Here is a 13,530-nt window from a genome sequence, read left to right as displayed (position 1 = left end):
TGTGGGTAATACAAGATAGTAGAAGTGCATATCAATGCAAATGGAAAGCAAGTATCATAAAATAATAGCATTGACTAAAATAAAATCACCCAATCAGAACAGAACAAGTCATAAAGCGCCAGAGTGATGCGAGAAAAGATGTAACAGTTGAATAAGAAAATTTAACACCAATGGAAAAATAATAAATTTAGAAAAGAAAATAAAAATATGCACAAAATTAAAGTGCAATGAATGGAAGTATGCAGATAAATTAAGTAAAATAGAATGAAACTGAAAAGAAGGATGAGAAGTTAAAGAGATGAAGAAAAAGAAAGTCAGAAAGAATGAAGAAAGAAGTAAGAATGTAGAAACAGCGCGCAACGTGTACGCGTCCATCACGCGGACGCGTGAAAACGGAACTAGCCATGCGACGCGTAAGCGTCGCCCACACGTACGCGTGGCTGGCCATAAAGGGAACATGACGCGTACGCGTCCCTGACACCTACGCGTGGGTGATTTTGTGCCTTGGGCACAGTGCCCGTACCAGGCCAGCATAACTTTCGGCCTAACACCTCTTTACGCCAATTTGTAGGGTGACGCGTACGCGTGAAGGCTGATTTTGCAATTGACGTGGACGTGTCAGGGACGCGTTCGCGTGAACGCGTTGGTGCCTAAGGCACGCTTGTAGCCACACTCCCGTGTGACTTTCTGTTCAATTCTCTTTTCTTCTGAATCCACGTATGACGCGAGCGCATCAGTGACGCTTCCGCGTCGCGTGCTCTCTTTTTTTTATGTAGACTGCAAAATGCAGAATGCAAATGACTGTGCAGAAATTATGAATAAACACGAATAAAAATAAAATAAAATAAAACTAAGAACAAAAAGGAAAGAATATACCACGGTGGGTTGTCTCCCACCTAGCACTTTTAGTTAAAGTCCTTAAGTTGGACATTTGGTGAGCTCCTTGTTATGGTGGCTTGTGCTTGAACTCATCCAGGAATCTCCACCAATGTTTGTGATTCCAATAGCCTCCAGGATCCCACACTAGTTGCATAAAGCCTTCAAGCAAGTTAAAGCAAGTGACAAGGCCCCAGGAGTGTTGATTGGTAGAACAAATTCTGGGATCCCAAATCTTGCTTTTGCACCCGTCTTCTTGTTGATCATTATTGTTCCAACTGGGTAGCAAGCAATCTGAATTCTCACTAAAGCAGCCAAACAACTTCCTAGACCCATTCAGTTGAGCTTTATACCAACCTTTGTACTTTAATTTGGAGCATACAACCATATTGAACTTTGCATGACAATTCATATTACTAACCATCTCCCGCTTGCTCTTATAGCTACAAAGAGCTCTAAGTTGCCATCTGTCTCAAGTAAACCATATTCAAGTGGGATGAGAAAGCTAAGGGATATGAATTTTACCCACTTGAATGTTTTGAAGGATGATGGTGACTTAGGCGGAGAGGTCTCTAACAACTTTGGCAAGGTGATTTCAAGCTCCATTCCCTTGTGCTCTTCCTTGATAACTTCCACCTCTTTGCAAGCTTCTTCAATTTCAACCTCTTCCTCTTGGTAGCTTTCTTCCAATTCAATATCTTATTCATTACTCACCAAGGGCATGGGAGGTTGTGCTTCTTCTTCTTTAATCTCCATCTCTTGATCAACCTCTTCAAAGTCTTTAGCCATGATATTCCTTGGAGGTTGTACACCCTCTTCAACATCAAATTCAGACGTCTTGGAAGGAGGTTCTATGACTAGACTTTCCCATGGAGGTTCAGCATCTCCTAAGTCTTCAACCGGTTCTTCCTCTTCAATAATTACTGCTTTGTCCAGTTGTTTTAGTATAAGATCGTACTCATCCTTGATGATTTTCTTTCCATGATAACTCCTTTCAACTATTCCTTCATCTTCAAGGGTCTCTCCTTTCTCCACATTTTGGGCCTCCTCTTGCTCTAAGACAAAATCAGACTCCTCCTTGTTGTCTTCCTTCACTAATTCTTCAACCACTCCTTCGACTTCAAGGGTCTCCACTACCTTCATCTGTAGGGCCTCATCTAGCTTCTTATGAAGTATGGATTCGCGAAGATGATTCCTTCTTTCTTGTTCCATATCAATAGCATAACTGGGATCATCTTATTTTTGGATCGATGGATGTAGGTGCTCTTCCATGGAGGGTGGTAATGGGATGGGGAGATTATTATGTGGTTGAAAAGGAAGTGCACTGAAGCTTGATAGTTGAATATTGGAGGTAGAGGGTTGGTCCATGCGGGCTATAAGATTTTGGAGTGTAGAGGTGAGACCAATGATATTAGAGATGAGTGTGTTATCCAATGGAGGTTGGGGTGGATAGGAGGGTTCATTTGTTGGGAGAAAGGGCTCATAATACAGAGGTGGTTCTTCTTGATAAGGATATGGAGATGGTGGATATTGAGGTGGTGGTTCTGGGTGTGGTTCATGTGGTGGTTGGTGTGGTGAATGTGGGTTAGGGTCATATGGGGGTGTTTGGTGGTAAGGTGCTTGTGAGTATGGTGGTTCAAAGGTATGTTGGGGAGGCAGTTCATAAGCATATGGCGGGGCTTGTTGGTAACTACAAGAGGGTCCACCATATTCATCATCTTGGTATGCTCCCTGGAATGACTCTTGACCATAGTAATTTGGTGAAAGTGGTTTGTCACGAAAGGGTCCACCATAACTATTGTCTTGGTATAGCGCATTGGAGGGGGTTGTTACCAAGAGGGTTGATCAAATCCTTGTGGCTCCTCCCATCTTTGATTCTTCCAACCTTGATGCCTATTTTTATTATAGTTTCCATTCCTTACAATAACATTGGAACCAAACTTGAAACCAGAGGGGTGAGAATTCATAGTAGCAATTAAAGACAAAAATTAATAAAAATTAATGAAAACAAACTCCTAAAACTAGAAACACTGACAACAATATAAGATAAAAATTTGAAAAGGGTTGATTTTTAAAATTTTAAATTTGATTTTAAAATAAGATAAGATAAGATTTTGAAAAAGATATGATTTTTGAAAAAGATTTAAAATTTAAAATTTAAAACTAAGATAAGATAAGATAAAAATTTTAAAATAAAAATCTGAATTTTTTTTTTGTAATTTTTGAAAAAAAAATCAATTAAAATAAAGAGAAAAGATATTTTTGAATTTAATGAGGAAAGAGAAAAATAATAAAATGACACCAAACAAAAAGTTTTTAGATCTAAACAAAGAAAACAACCAAGAACAACTTGAAGGTCAAGATGAACACCAAGAACAACTTGATGATCAAGAAAGAACAAGGAACATTATTTTTGAAAATTTTAATAACTAAATAAAAACCAATAACCTCTTAGTTTATGAAAAAGCAAAAATAAAAACAAATAAACAAGCAAAAAGCAAATATTTACAATAACCAATAATAAGGCACACGTTTGCAATTCCCCGGCAACGGCGACATTTTTGACGATCGGATTTTTGCCGGTAAAGAAATTTTTATAAAATTATAATCGCGTTGTAAGTATAGTTTCTAAACCAACAGAGAATCCTTTCGTACAAAAACTTTGGTTGTCACAAGTAACAAAACCCAATAAAATTTATAACTGAAGTATTTATACCTCGGGTCGTCTTCTCAAGGAATTGCAGGGAAGTGTATTTATTATTGGTTATGGAAAAGGTAGAATTTTGGGTTTTTGGAATAGGGAACAAGTAATTTAAATGACAAGAAAAATAATTAATAATTAGAAAATCTCTTGGCAAGGTATGAGAACTGGAAATCCTATCCTAGTTTTCCTTATCAGGTGTGATGAGAATTGGATTTTGCTTCCACTTAGTTAACACTTACTAAATAAAGGAAAGTCAAGTAGACCAATCAATTTGATCCTCAAGTCCTAGTCAACTCCTGTGGAAAGACTAGCTTTAGAGCGATCCAAATCAATCAGAAATTCTCAATTTTCAGTCAACTGCTGAGTCTGATAACTCAAGTGTTACCAATTACTTAACCAAAGAAAAAAGGGAGAAAATCTACTCAAATAAAAATACCTTCAGATTAGAAGCAGTAGTAACATAAATAAAAGAAAGAAATCTTAAATCTGAAATACCTCAAATTATATTAAATAAAGAAATCAAATTAAACATAGGAATCCATAAACCAATTTGGGAAAATAAACAAACTAAAGTAATAAAATAAATAAATGTAGAAGAGAACATAAATTAAAGGAACATTTAACCTGGAATGAAGAAAACTAATGAATCCTAATTCTAAAATCTAAGAGAAATCCTAATCCTAAATCCTAAGAGAGAGGAGAGAGCCTCTCTCTCTAGAAACTACATCTAAAACCTAAAATTGTGAATATGAAAGTATGATTGATGAATAAATGGATTCTCCTACTTTATAGCCTCTAATCTATGTTTTCTGGGACGAAAACTGGGCCAGAAACAGCCAAAAATCGCTGGTTGCAAAATCTGCCAAGCTAGTTTTTCGTCACTGCGACGCGTCCGTGTGAATCACGCATTCGTGTCACTTATCATCAGAGAAACTATAGTAAATTATATATCATTTCAAAGCCCCGAATGTTAGCTTTCCAACGCAACTAGAACCGCATCATTTGGACCCTTGTAGCTCAAGTTATGACCGTTTGAGTACGAAGAGGTCAGGCTGGACAACTTTGCAGTTCCTTCAGCTTCTTGTATTCTTTCCACTTTTGCATGCTTCCTTTTCATCCTTTAATCCATTTCTGCTCTATAAACCCTGAAATCACTTAACACACATATCAAGACATCGATTGGTAAAGGAGAATTAATATTTGGTAATTTAAAGGATTAGGAAGCAAGTTTCCAATTATAGAACAAAATCAAGAAGGAAATTGTAAAACCATGCATTTTGTATGGATAGGTGCATGAAAGATTGATAAAATCCACCAATTGAGCACAAGATAAACCGTAAAATAGTGGTTTATCAGGCGCCAAAAACTTGATGAGGGGAAATCGATTCCACACAAACTAACCGACAAGTGTACCGGGTCGCATCAAGTAGTAAAACTCACAAAAGTGAGGTCGATCACACAGGGATTGATGGATTGAGCAATTTTAGTTGGGTGATGAATTTAGTTATGCAGACGGTTGATGATTTGAGTGAAATTTGATTGACAGAAAGTAAATTGCAAGAAAGTAATGTGCAGAAAGTAAATTGACAGAATCTTAAATTGCAGGAGAAGTAAATTGTAGAAACTTAGAGAACAAGAAATTAAAAGAGCTGAAACTTAAATTGCAAGAAAAGTAAATGACTGAAACTTGAAGTGCAAGGAATTTAAATTGCAGAATCTAAGGTGCAAGGGAACTTAAATTGCATGAATTAGAAAGGGAATTGGGTTCTGGGAAAACAAACAGAATGTAAATTGCAGTAAATATCAGAGAGATCTAAGTTGGAGAAAATCAAAGAAAATGATTCATCAGGGTTTGGAGGTACTGTAATCCTTCCTGTATCAACTTAGACTCAACTCCTTTCTAAATCATTTGGTAGATCTATGGCGGATTGAAATGGATTGGATCCCAATTCCTTGGTAATCCAATCTCTCTAATCACAATCAATCTCGCCAATTCCTTGATCTAATTGTCATGAGAAGAGGTTAAGTGCATATCTCTCATCCATAAGGCACACTAACTCTCAGGATCTCGATTCCTCCAGAATAGTGTTGATCAAGAGAGTCGTGAAGGATAGAGCTCCAATTCTAATGCAAGTGATTCCCCTTCCGAGACTCACACAAGCATTCACTTAATTAAACCCCCTTCCGGAGTGAATAATTCAAAATCAAAATAGAAGATACCCAATAGCTACACAATTGAATTGAGAAGAAGAAGAATTTCATTGATTCATTGGAATTATAATAGAGCTCCTCCCCCTAATGAAATTGGGGTTTAGTTCATCATTGCTCTAGTACAAAAATAGAAAAGAAAAATTGCAGAGAAGAAGAATAGAAGGAAAATAGAAAGTAAAATCAGATCTCAGAATTCTACAGAACTCTCAAAAGAAAACAAAAAACAAAGGTAAAAGATCAAAAGGTTCAAAGGTCCTAATCAAATCAAATTTTCATCTATTTATACACCTTCCAATTCAGTCATCAAGTGCTTGGAGTGGGCTTTTTTGCCATTGATGAAGTGGGACAGGATTGGTACTTGGTTGCAACTTCCAGGGGAACGTAGCATTCTAAAAGAGAGCACAACGTTCATTTACCGACGTGTACGCGTCCCTTGTGCGTGCGTGTCTGACGCGCGGATAATTTATACGCTTTTTGGCATTGCTTTTAGTATGTTTTTAGTAGGATCTAGTTACTTTTAGGGATGTTTTCATTAGTTTTTATGTTAAATTCACATTTCTAGACTTTACTATGAGTTTGTGTGTTTTTCTATGATTTCAGGTATTTTCTGGCTGAAATTGAGGGACTTCAGCAAAAATCAGATTCAGAGGTTGAAGAAGGACTGCTAATGCTGTTGGATTCTGACCACTCTGCACTCAAAGTGGATTTTCTAGAGCTACAGAACTCAACATGGCGCGCTTCCAATTGTGTTGGAAAGTAGACATCCAGGGCTTTCCCGAAATATATAATAGTTCATACTTTGCCCAAGTTTAGATGACACAAACTGGCGTTCAACGCCAGCTCTCTGCCCAATTCTGGCGTCCAGCGCCAGAAACAAGTTGCAAAGTGGAGTTCAACGCCCAAACTGGCACAAAAACTGGCGTTCAACTCCAGAAAGAGTCTCTGCACGTGTAACATTCAAGCTCAGCCCAAGCACACACCAAGTGGGCCCCGGAAGTGGATTTATGCATCAATTACTTACTTCTGTAAACCCTAGTAGCTAGTTTATTATAAATAGGACATTTTACTATTGTATTTGACATCTTTGAATCTTTGGAATCATCTTTGGACGCCAGGTTCTTAGATCAGAGGGGCTGGCCATTCGGCCATGCCTGGACCTTTCACTTATGTATTTTTAACGGTAGAGTTTCTACACTCCATAGATTAAGGTGTGGAGCTCTGCTGTTCCTCAAAGATTAATGCAAAATACTACTGTTTTCTATTCAATTCACTTGTTCTGCTTCTAAGATATTCATTCGCACTTCAACCTGAATGTGATGAACGTGACAATCATCATCATTCCCTATGAACGCGTGCCTGACAACCACTTCCGTTCTACATTAGATTGAATGAGTATCTCTTAGATCTCTTAATTAGAATCTTCGTGGTGTAAGCTAGATTAATGGCGGCATTCATGAGGGTCCGGAAAGTCTAAACCTTGTCCGTGGTATTCCGAGTAGGACTCTGGGATTGAATGACAGTGACGAACTCCAAACTCGTGAGTGCTGGGCGTAGTGACAGACGCAAAAGGATAGTAAATCCTATTCCAGTATGATCGAGAACCTCCAAGATGATTAGCCATGCAGTGACAGCGCATCGGACCATTTTCACAGAGAGGAATAAGATGCAACCAACGACAAGGGTGATGCCTCCAGACGATTAGCCGTGCAGTGACAGAGCATTTGGACCATTTTCCCGAGAGAGATCGAAAGTAGCCATTGGCACCGGTGACATCCTTACATAAAGCCAGCCATAGAAAGGAGTAAGATTGATTGGATGAAGACAGCAGGAAAGCAGAGGTTCAGAGGAATGAATGCATCTCCATACGCTTATCTGAAATTCTCACCAATGAGTTACATAAGTATTTCTATCCTTATTTTATTAATTAATTTCGAAAACCCCATTTCTATTTTATATCCGCCTGACTGAGATTTACAAGGTGACCATAGCTTGCTTCATACCAACAATCTCCGTGGGATTCGACCCTTACTCACGTAAGGTATTACTTGGACGACCCAGTGCACTTGCTGGTTAATTGTGCGAAGTTGTGAACCATGGTATTGGCATCGTGTTTTTGGTGCCATTGCCAGGGAAAGAAAGAGCAATGAATTTTACATAATCAAAGTGTAATCACAATTTCGTCCACCAAGTTTTTGGCGCCGTTGCCGGGGATTGTTCGAGTTTGGACAACTAACGGTTCATCTTGTTGCTCAGATTAGGTAATTTTCTTTTTGTTTTATTTTCAAAAATTTTTCAAAAATCTTTCAAAAAATTTCTCCTTTGTTTTCGAAAAAAAAAATGTTTTCAAAAATCTATTTTTCTTCAGAATTTTTAAGAATGAATTCTAGTGTTTCATGAAGCATGTTGAAGCCTAGCTGGCTGTAAAGCCATGTCTAAATTCTTTTGGACTGAAGTTTTGGCTTAAAATTGAATAAATTACACTCATATTTTGACTAAAGCTTGGCTGGCTATTAAGCCATGCCTGACCCTTTGATTGGAGCTTTAGACTAACATGGCAAGATTCATGGAATTCATATTAAAAATTTTGGAATCCTTATTTTTCTTTTTCAAAATGATTTTCGAAAAAAAAAATTTAAAAGAAAATACAAAAAAATTATAAAATAATAAAAATCAAAAATATTTTGTGTTTCTTGTTTGAGTCTTGAGTCATGTTATAAGTTTGGTGTCAATTGCATGTGCATCTTGCATTTTTTCGAAAATTCATGCATTCATAGTGTTCTTCATGATCTTCAAGTTGTTCTTGGTAAGTCTTCTTGTTTGATCTTTGCGTTTGCATGTTTTGTGTCTTTTCTTGTTTTTCATATGCATTCTTGAATTCTTAGTGTCTAAGCATTAAAGAATTCTAAGTTTGGTGTCTTGCATGTTTTCTCTGCATTAAAAATTTTTCAAAAATGTGTTCTTGATGTTCATCATGATCTTCATAGTGTTCTTGATGTTCATCTTGACATTCATAGCATTCTTGCATGCATTCATTATTTTGATCCATAACTTTCATGCATTGCATCATTTTTCTTGTTTTTCTCTCTCATCATAAAAATTCAAAAATCAAAAAAATATCTTTCCCTTTTTCTCTCTCATAATTTCGAAAATTAGATTCGACTTTTTCAAAAATTTTTAAAATCTAGTTGTTTTTATGAGTCAAATCAAATTTTCAATTTAAAAATCTTATCTTTTTCAAAATCTTTTTCAAAAATCAAATCTTTTTCATTTTTCTTAGTTATTTTCGAAAATTATAAAAAAATATTTTTCAAAAATCTTTTTCTTATTTTTATATCAAATTTTTGAAAATAACAATAACAATTAATGTTTTGATTCAAAAATTTCAAGTTTGTTACTTACTTGTTAAGAAAGATTCAAACTTTAAGTTCTAGAATCATATCTTGTGATTTCTTGTGAATCAAGTTATTAATTGTGATTTTAAAAATCAAATCTTTTTTCAAAAAAACTAATTTTTATCATATCTTTTCAAAAATATCTTCTCATCTTATCTTTTCCAAAAATTTGATTTCAAAATATCTTTTCTAACTTCCTAACTTCTTATCTTTTCAAAATTTGTTTCAACTAACTAACTAACTTTTTGTTTGTTTCTCATCTTTTTCAAAACCACCTAACTAACTCTCTCTCTCTAATTTTCAAAAATATCCTCCCTCTTTTTCAAAATTCCTTTTTAATTAACTAATTATTTCAATTTTTAAAATCTTAATTTTCGAAAATTACTAACATTTTCCAAAAACTATTTTCGAAAATTACTAACTCTTTTTCAAAAATTATTTTCGAAAATCCTCTCCATCTCTCATCTTATTCTATTTATTTATTCATCTACTAACACCTCTTCCTCACATCACTCACCAAATTCGAAACCCCCTCTTCTATCTGTGTTCGAATTTTTTCTTCTTCTTCTCTTCTTCTACTAACAATAAGGAACCTCTTTACTGTGACATAGAGGATTCCTCTTCTTTTCTTTTTCTCTTCTCTTTTTATGAGCAGGGACAAAGAAAAAGGCATTCTTGTTGAAGCTGACCCAGAACCTGAAAGGACTCTGAAGAGGAAACTAAGAGAAGCTAAATTACAACAATCCAGAGACAACCTTATTGAAAATTTCGAACAAGTAAAGGAGATGGCAGCCGAACCCAACAACAATAATGCAAGGAGAATGCTTGGTGACTTTACTGCACCTAATTCCAATTTACATGGAAGAAGCATCTCCATTCCTGCCATTGGAGCAAACAACTTTGAGCTGAAACCTCAGCTAGTTTCTCTGATGCAGCAGAACTGCAAGTTTCATGGACTTCCATCTGAAGATCCTTTTCAGTTCTTAACTGAATTCTTGCAGATATGTGATACTGTTAAGACTAATGGAGTAGATCCTGAAGTCTACAGGCTCGTGCTTTTCCCTTTTGCTGTAAGAGACAGAGCTAGAGTGTGGTTGGACTCTCAACCCAAAGACAGCCTGAATTCTTGGGATAAGCTGGTCACGACTTTCTTAGCCAAGTTCTTTCCTCCTCAAAAGCTGAGCAAGCTTAGAGTGGATGTTCAAACCTTCAGACAGAAAGAAGGTGAATCCCTCTATGAAGCTTGGGAAAGATACAAACAGTTGACCAAAAAGTGTCCTTCTGACATGCTTTCAGAATGGACCATCCTGGATATATTCTATGATGGTTTATCTGAGCTATCAAAGATGTCATTGGATACTTCTGCAGGTGGATCCATTCACCTAAAGAAAACGCCTGCAGAAGCTCAAGAACTCATTGACATGGTTGCAAATAACCAGTTCATGTACACTTCTGAAAGGAATCCTGGTGAATAATGGGTGATGACATGTCATCATGTCATGTTTTTCTATGCCTTTTTCCTTTGTTTTCAATAGGTTTTATGCACTTTCTTGAGCCATAAGCAAGCCATGTGGGTAGATTTTCATGCTTCCTTTGATTTAATCAACCATGTATGAATTCATGCTATTTCATGAGGTTTTATGCTAAAATTGTCACATATTATGAAAGAATGAATATCTCATGATTTTGAGCATAGCTTTGATGTGTTTGGTTGATTAATGATAGGTGAAGAAGGCTTGGAGAAAGGGTGAAGCAAGAAGGAATGGCTAGGAGTAAAGAGAGGACAATGGAATAAGTTGAACCAGGAAGCAAAAACTTTTGGGTGAAAAGTTAGCCTCAAAGTTAGACCCCTAACTTGGAGGCTAACGTTGGCACATGAAATTCACCCCTGGGCACCAAAAGTTTGCGCCAACGTTAGCCCCCTAACTTTGAGGCTAACGTTGGCATGAAGAGAACCTCCCTGGGCACCAAAAGTTTGCGCCAACGTTAGCCCCTAACTTGGTGGCTAACGTTGGCACATGAAATTCACAAGGGGAGGAGCAAAAGTTTGCGCCAACGTTAGCCCCCTAACTTTGAGGCTAACGTTGGCGCCACACACCACAACAGCTTGAAGGGGTATACTTCCAACAAGAATAACTTGAGCTACAGAGCTCCAAATGAGGTGATTCAAGAAGCATTGGAAAGTAGGAATCAAGAGCTTTCCAAGCATATATGGCACTGCATGGTGGACACTAAAATTGAGGGAGAAAACTGCCCCGCAATGTGCATAAACGAACATGGTGGCAACCTGCAGTGAGGCCAACTGACCTCTGCACCTTCAACGGAGTATAACTCGAGCTGTAGAGCTTCAAATAATGTGCTCCCAACGGCATTGGAAATTAGACATCCAGGGCTTTCCAACAATGTATAATAGTATGGGGTGGACAATACGTTTGAGCCTCCAGAACTGGCGTTTTCGCCAACGTTTGAGGCAAACGTTACCTCAAACGCTGCACACCAAAGCCAGCGACCATGCCCTCTTCAAATGCTCATAACTTGAGTTGTAGATGTCCAATTGAAATGATTCCAAGTGGGTTAGAAAGCTGACATTCAGAGCTTTCCAACCATATATGACAGTCTATATTGGGCATAAAATTGGCAACATGACAAGAGGACAAAGTTGGCGCCATAAATGTGCATAAGGGAGGCCAACGTTTGGGTCAAAGTTAGACCCCTAACGTTGGCACCAACGTTCATACCAGCAATTTTTGTGGGCTGCTATGAAAAGTTGGAGCCAAAGTTAGACCCCTAACTTTAGCTCCAACTTTTGGTCCAACTTTTGCAAACTCAACCCGGTTCAATTCGGTTCCTCTTCAAACTCCAAGAGCAATCAACCAAGGCCTTTATCAACCCAATTCCATCAAGAGCAAGGGCCCAAATGATCATCACTCAAAGGCACAAGAAATAGATAAAATAGGAATTTCATTTAATTGTAATTTGTTTTTAATTTCATTTTCATTTCCATTTTGTAAAGCCTATATAAGGCATCATTTTCATATTTGTGAGGAGGCTGGCTCCACTAGGGAGCACTAGAATTTGAGAGCTCTCTCTTTAATTTTCTTTGTTTTGAATCTTGGGTGGAGAATTGAAGGTGTTCTGTTTCATTCTCCCTCTGAGATTTCTCTTTGTTTTTCTTGCTGCTTTTAATTCACTGCACTTCAAAATTTCAATTCTGTTTTGATTCCCAGCATCCAATTTCCTTTATTCTTCCTGCAATTTAAATTTCCAGTTGCGTGATCTATTGCTCTTTTTAATTTCCAACACCCCAGCCCCTTTACTTTTCATGCAATTTACTTTTCTTGCAATTTAAGTTTTAGCTATTTTACTTTCTTGTTCTTTAACTTACTTGCAATTTTACTTTCTGCATCTTTAAGATTCATTGCAATTTACTTTCTGTTGGCTACATTTCACACAATTCACTAAATGTCAGCTTGACTAAACTAATCACCCACTAAAATTGCTTGATCCATCAATCCCTGTGGGATCGACCTCACTCCCGTGAGTTTTTATTACTTGATGCGACCCGGTGCACTTGCCGGTTAGATTTGTGTGTTTTGGGAGAAATTTATTTTTCACCAAAATACTCATCAATGGGACGCCTATGAAGAAGGGAGTTCTTGAAGTTGATACTCTGAATGCCATATTGGCTCAGAACAAAATATTTACTCAGTAAGTGAATATGATTTCTCATAGTCTGAATGGAGTGCAAGCTGCATCTAACAGTACTCAAGAGGCTTCTTATGAAGAAGAAGCTTATGATCCTAAAAACCCTGCAATAGCAGAGGTGAATTACTTAGGTGAACCTTATGGAAACACCTATAATCTATCATGGAGAAATCATCCAAATCTCTCATGGAAGGATCAAAGGCCTCAACAAGGCTTTAATAATGGTGGAAGAAACAGGTTTAACAATAATAAACCTTTTCCATCATCCACTCAGCAATAGACAGAGAACTCTGAACAAAAATCTTCTAATTTAGCAAACTTAGTCTCTGATCTATCTAAGGCCACTGTAAGTTTCATGAATGAAACAAGGTCTTCCATTAGAAATTTGGAAGCACAAGTGGGCCAGCTGAGTAAAAGGATCACTGAAATCCCTCCTAGTACTCTCCCAAGCAATACAAAAGAGAATCCAAAAGGAGAGTGCAAGGCCATTGACATAAGCACCATGGCCGAACCTGTAAGGGAAGGAGAGGACGTGAATCCCAAGGAGGAAGACCTCCTGGGACGCCCAGTGATCAATAAAGAGTTTCCCTCTGAGGCTCATATAGAGACCATAGAGATTCCATTGAACCTCCTTATGCCATT

General features: G+C 37.3%; 1 non-coding gene across 1 annotated transcript; it reads right to left on the bottom strand.

Moving 5' to 3' along the window:
- Nucleotides 1-10,367: 10,367 nt before the first annotated feature.
- On the bottom strand, nt 10,368-10,475 carry LOC112725073 (small nucleolar RNA R71). Its single transcript, XR_003164202.1, has one exon. It is a non-coding gene; the product is annotated as a small nucleolar RNA R71 (small nucleolar RNA).
- Between the last annotated feature and the right edge of the window lie 3,055 nt (nt 10,476-13,530).

This window comes from Arachis hypogaea, chromosome 11, assembly GCF_003086295.3.
Source record: "Arachis hypogaea cultivar Tifrunner chromosome 11, arahy.Tifrunner.gnm2.J5K5, whole genome shotgun sequence".
NCBI lineage: Eukaryota > Viridiplantae > Streptophyta > Magnoliopsida > Fabales > Fabaceae > Arachis > Arachis hypogaea.
The sequence above is the reverse complement of the archived record's forward strand: the minus strand, read 5'-3'. Positions and strand labels throughout refer to the sequence as shown.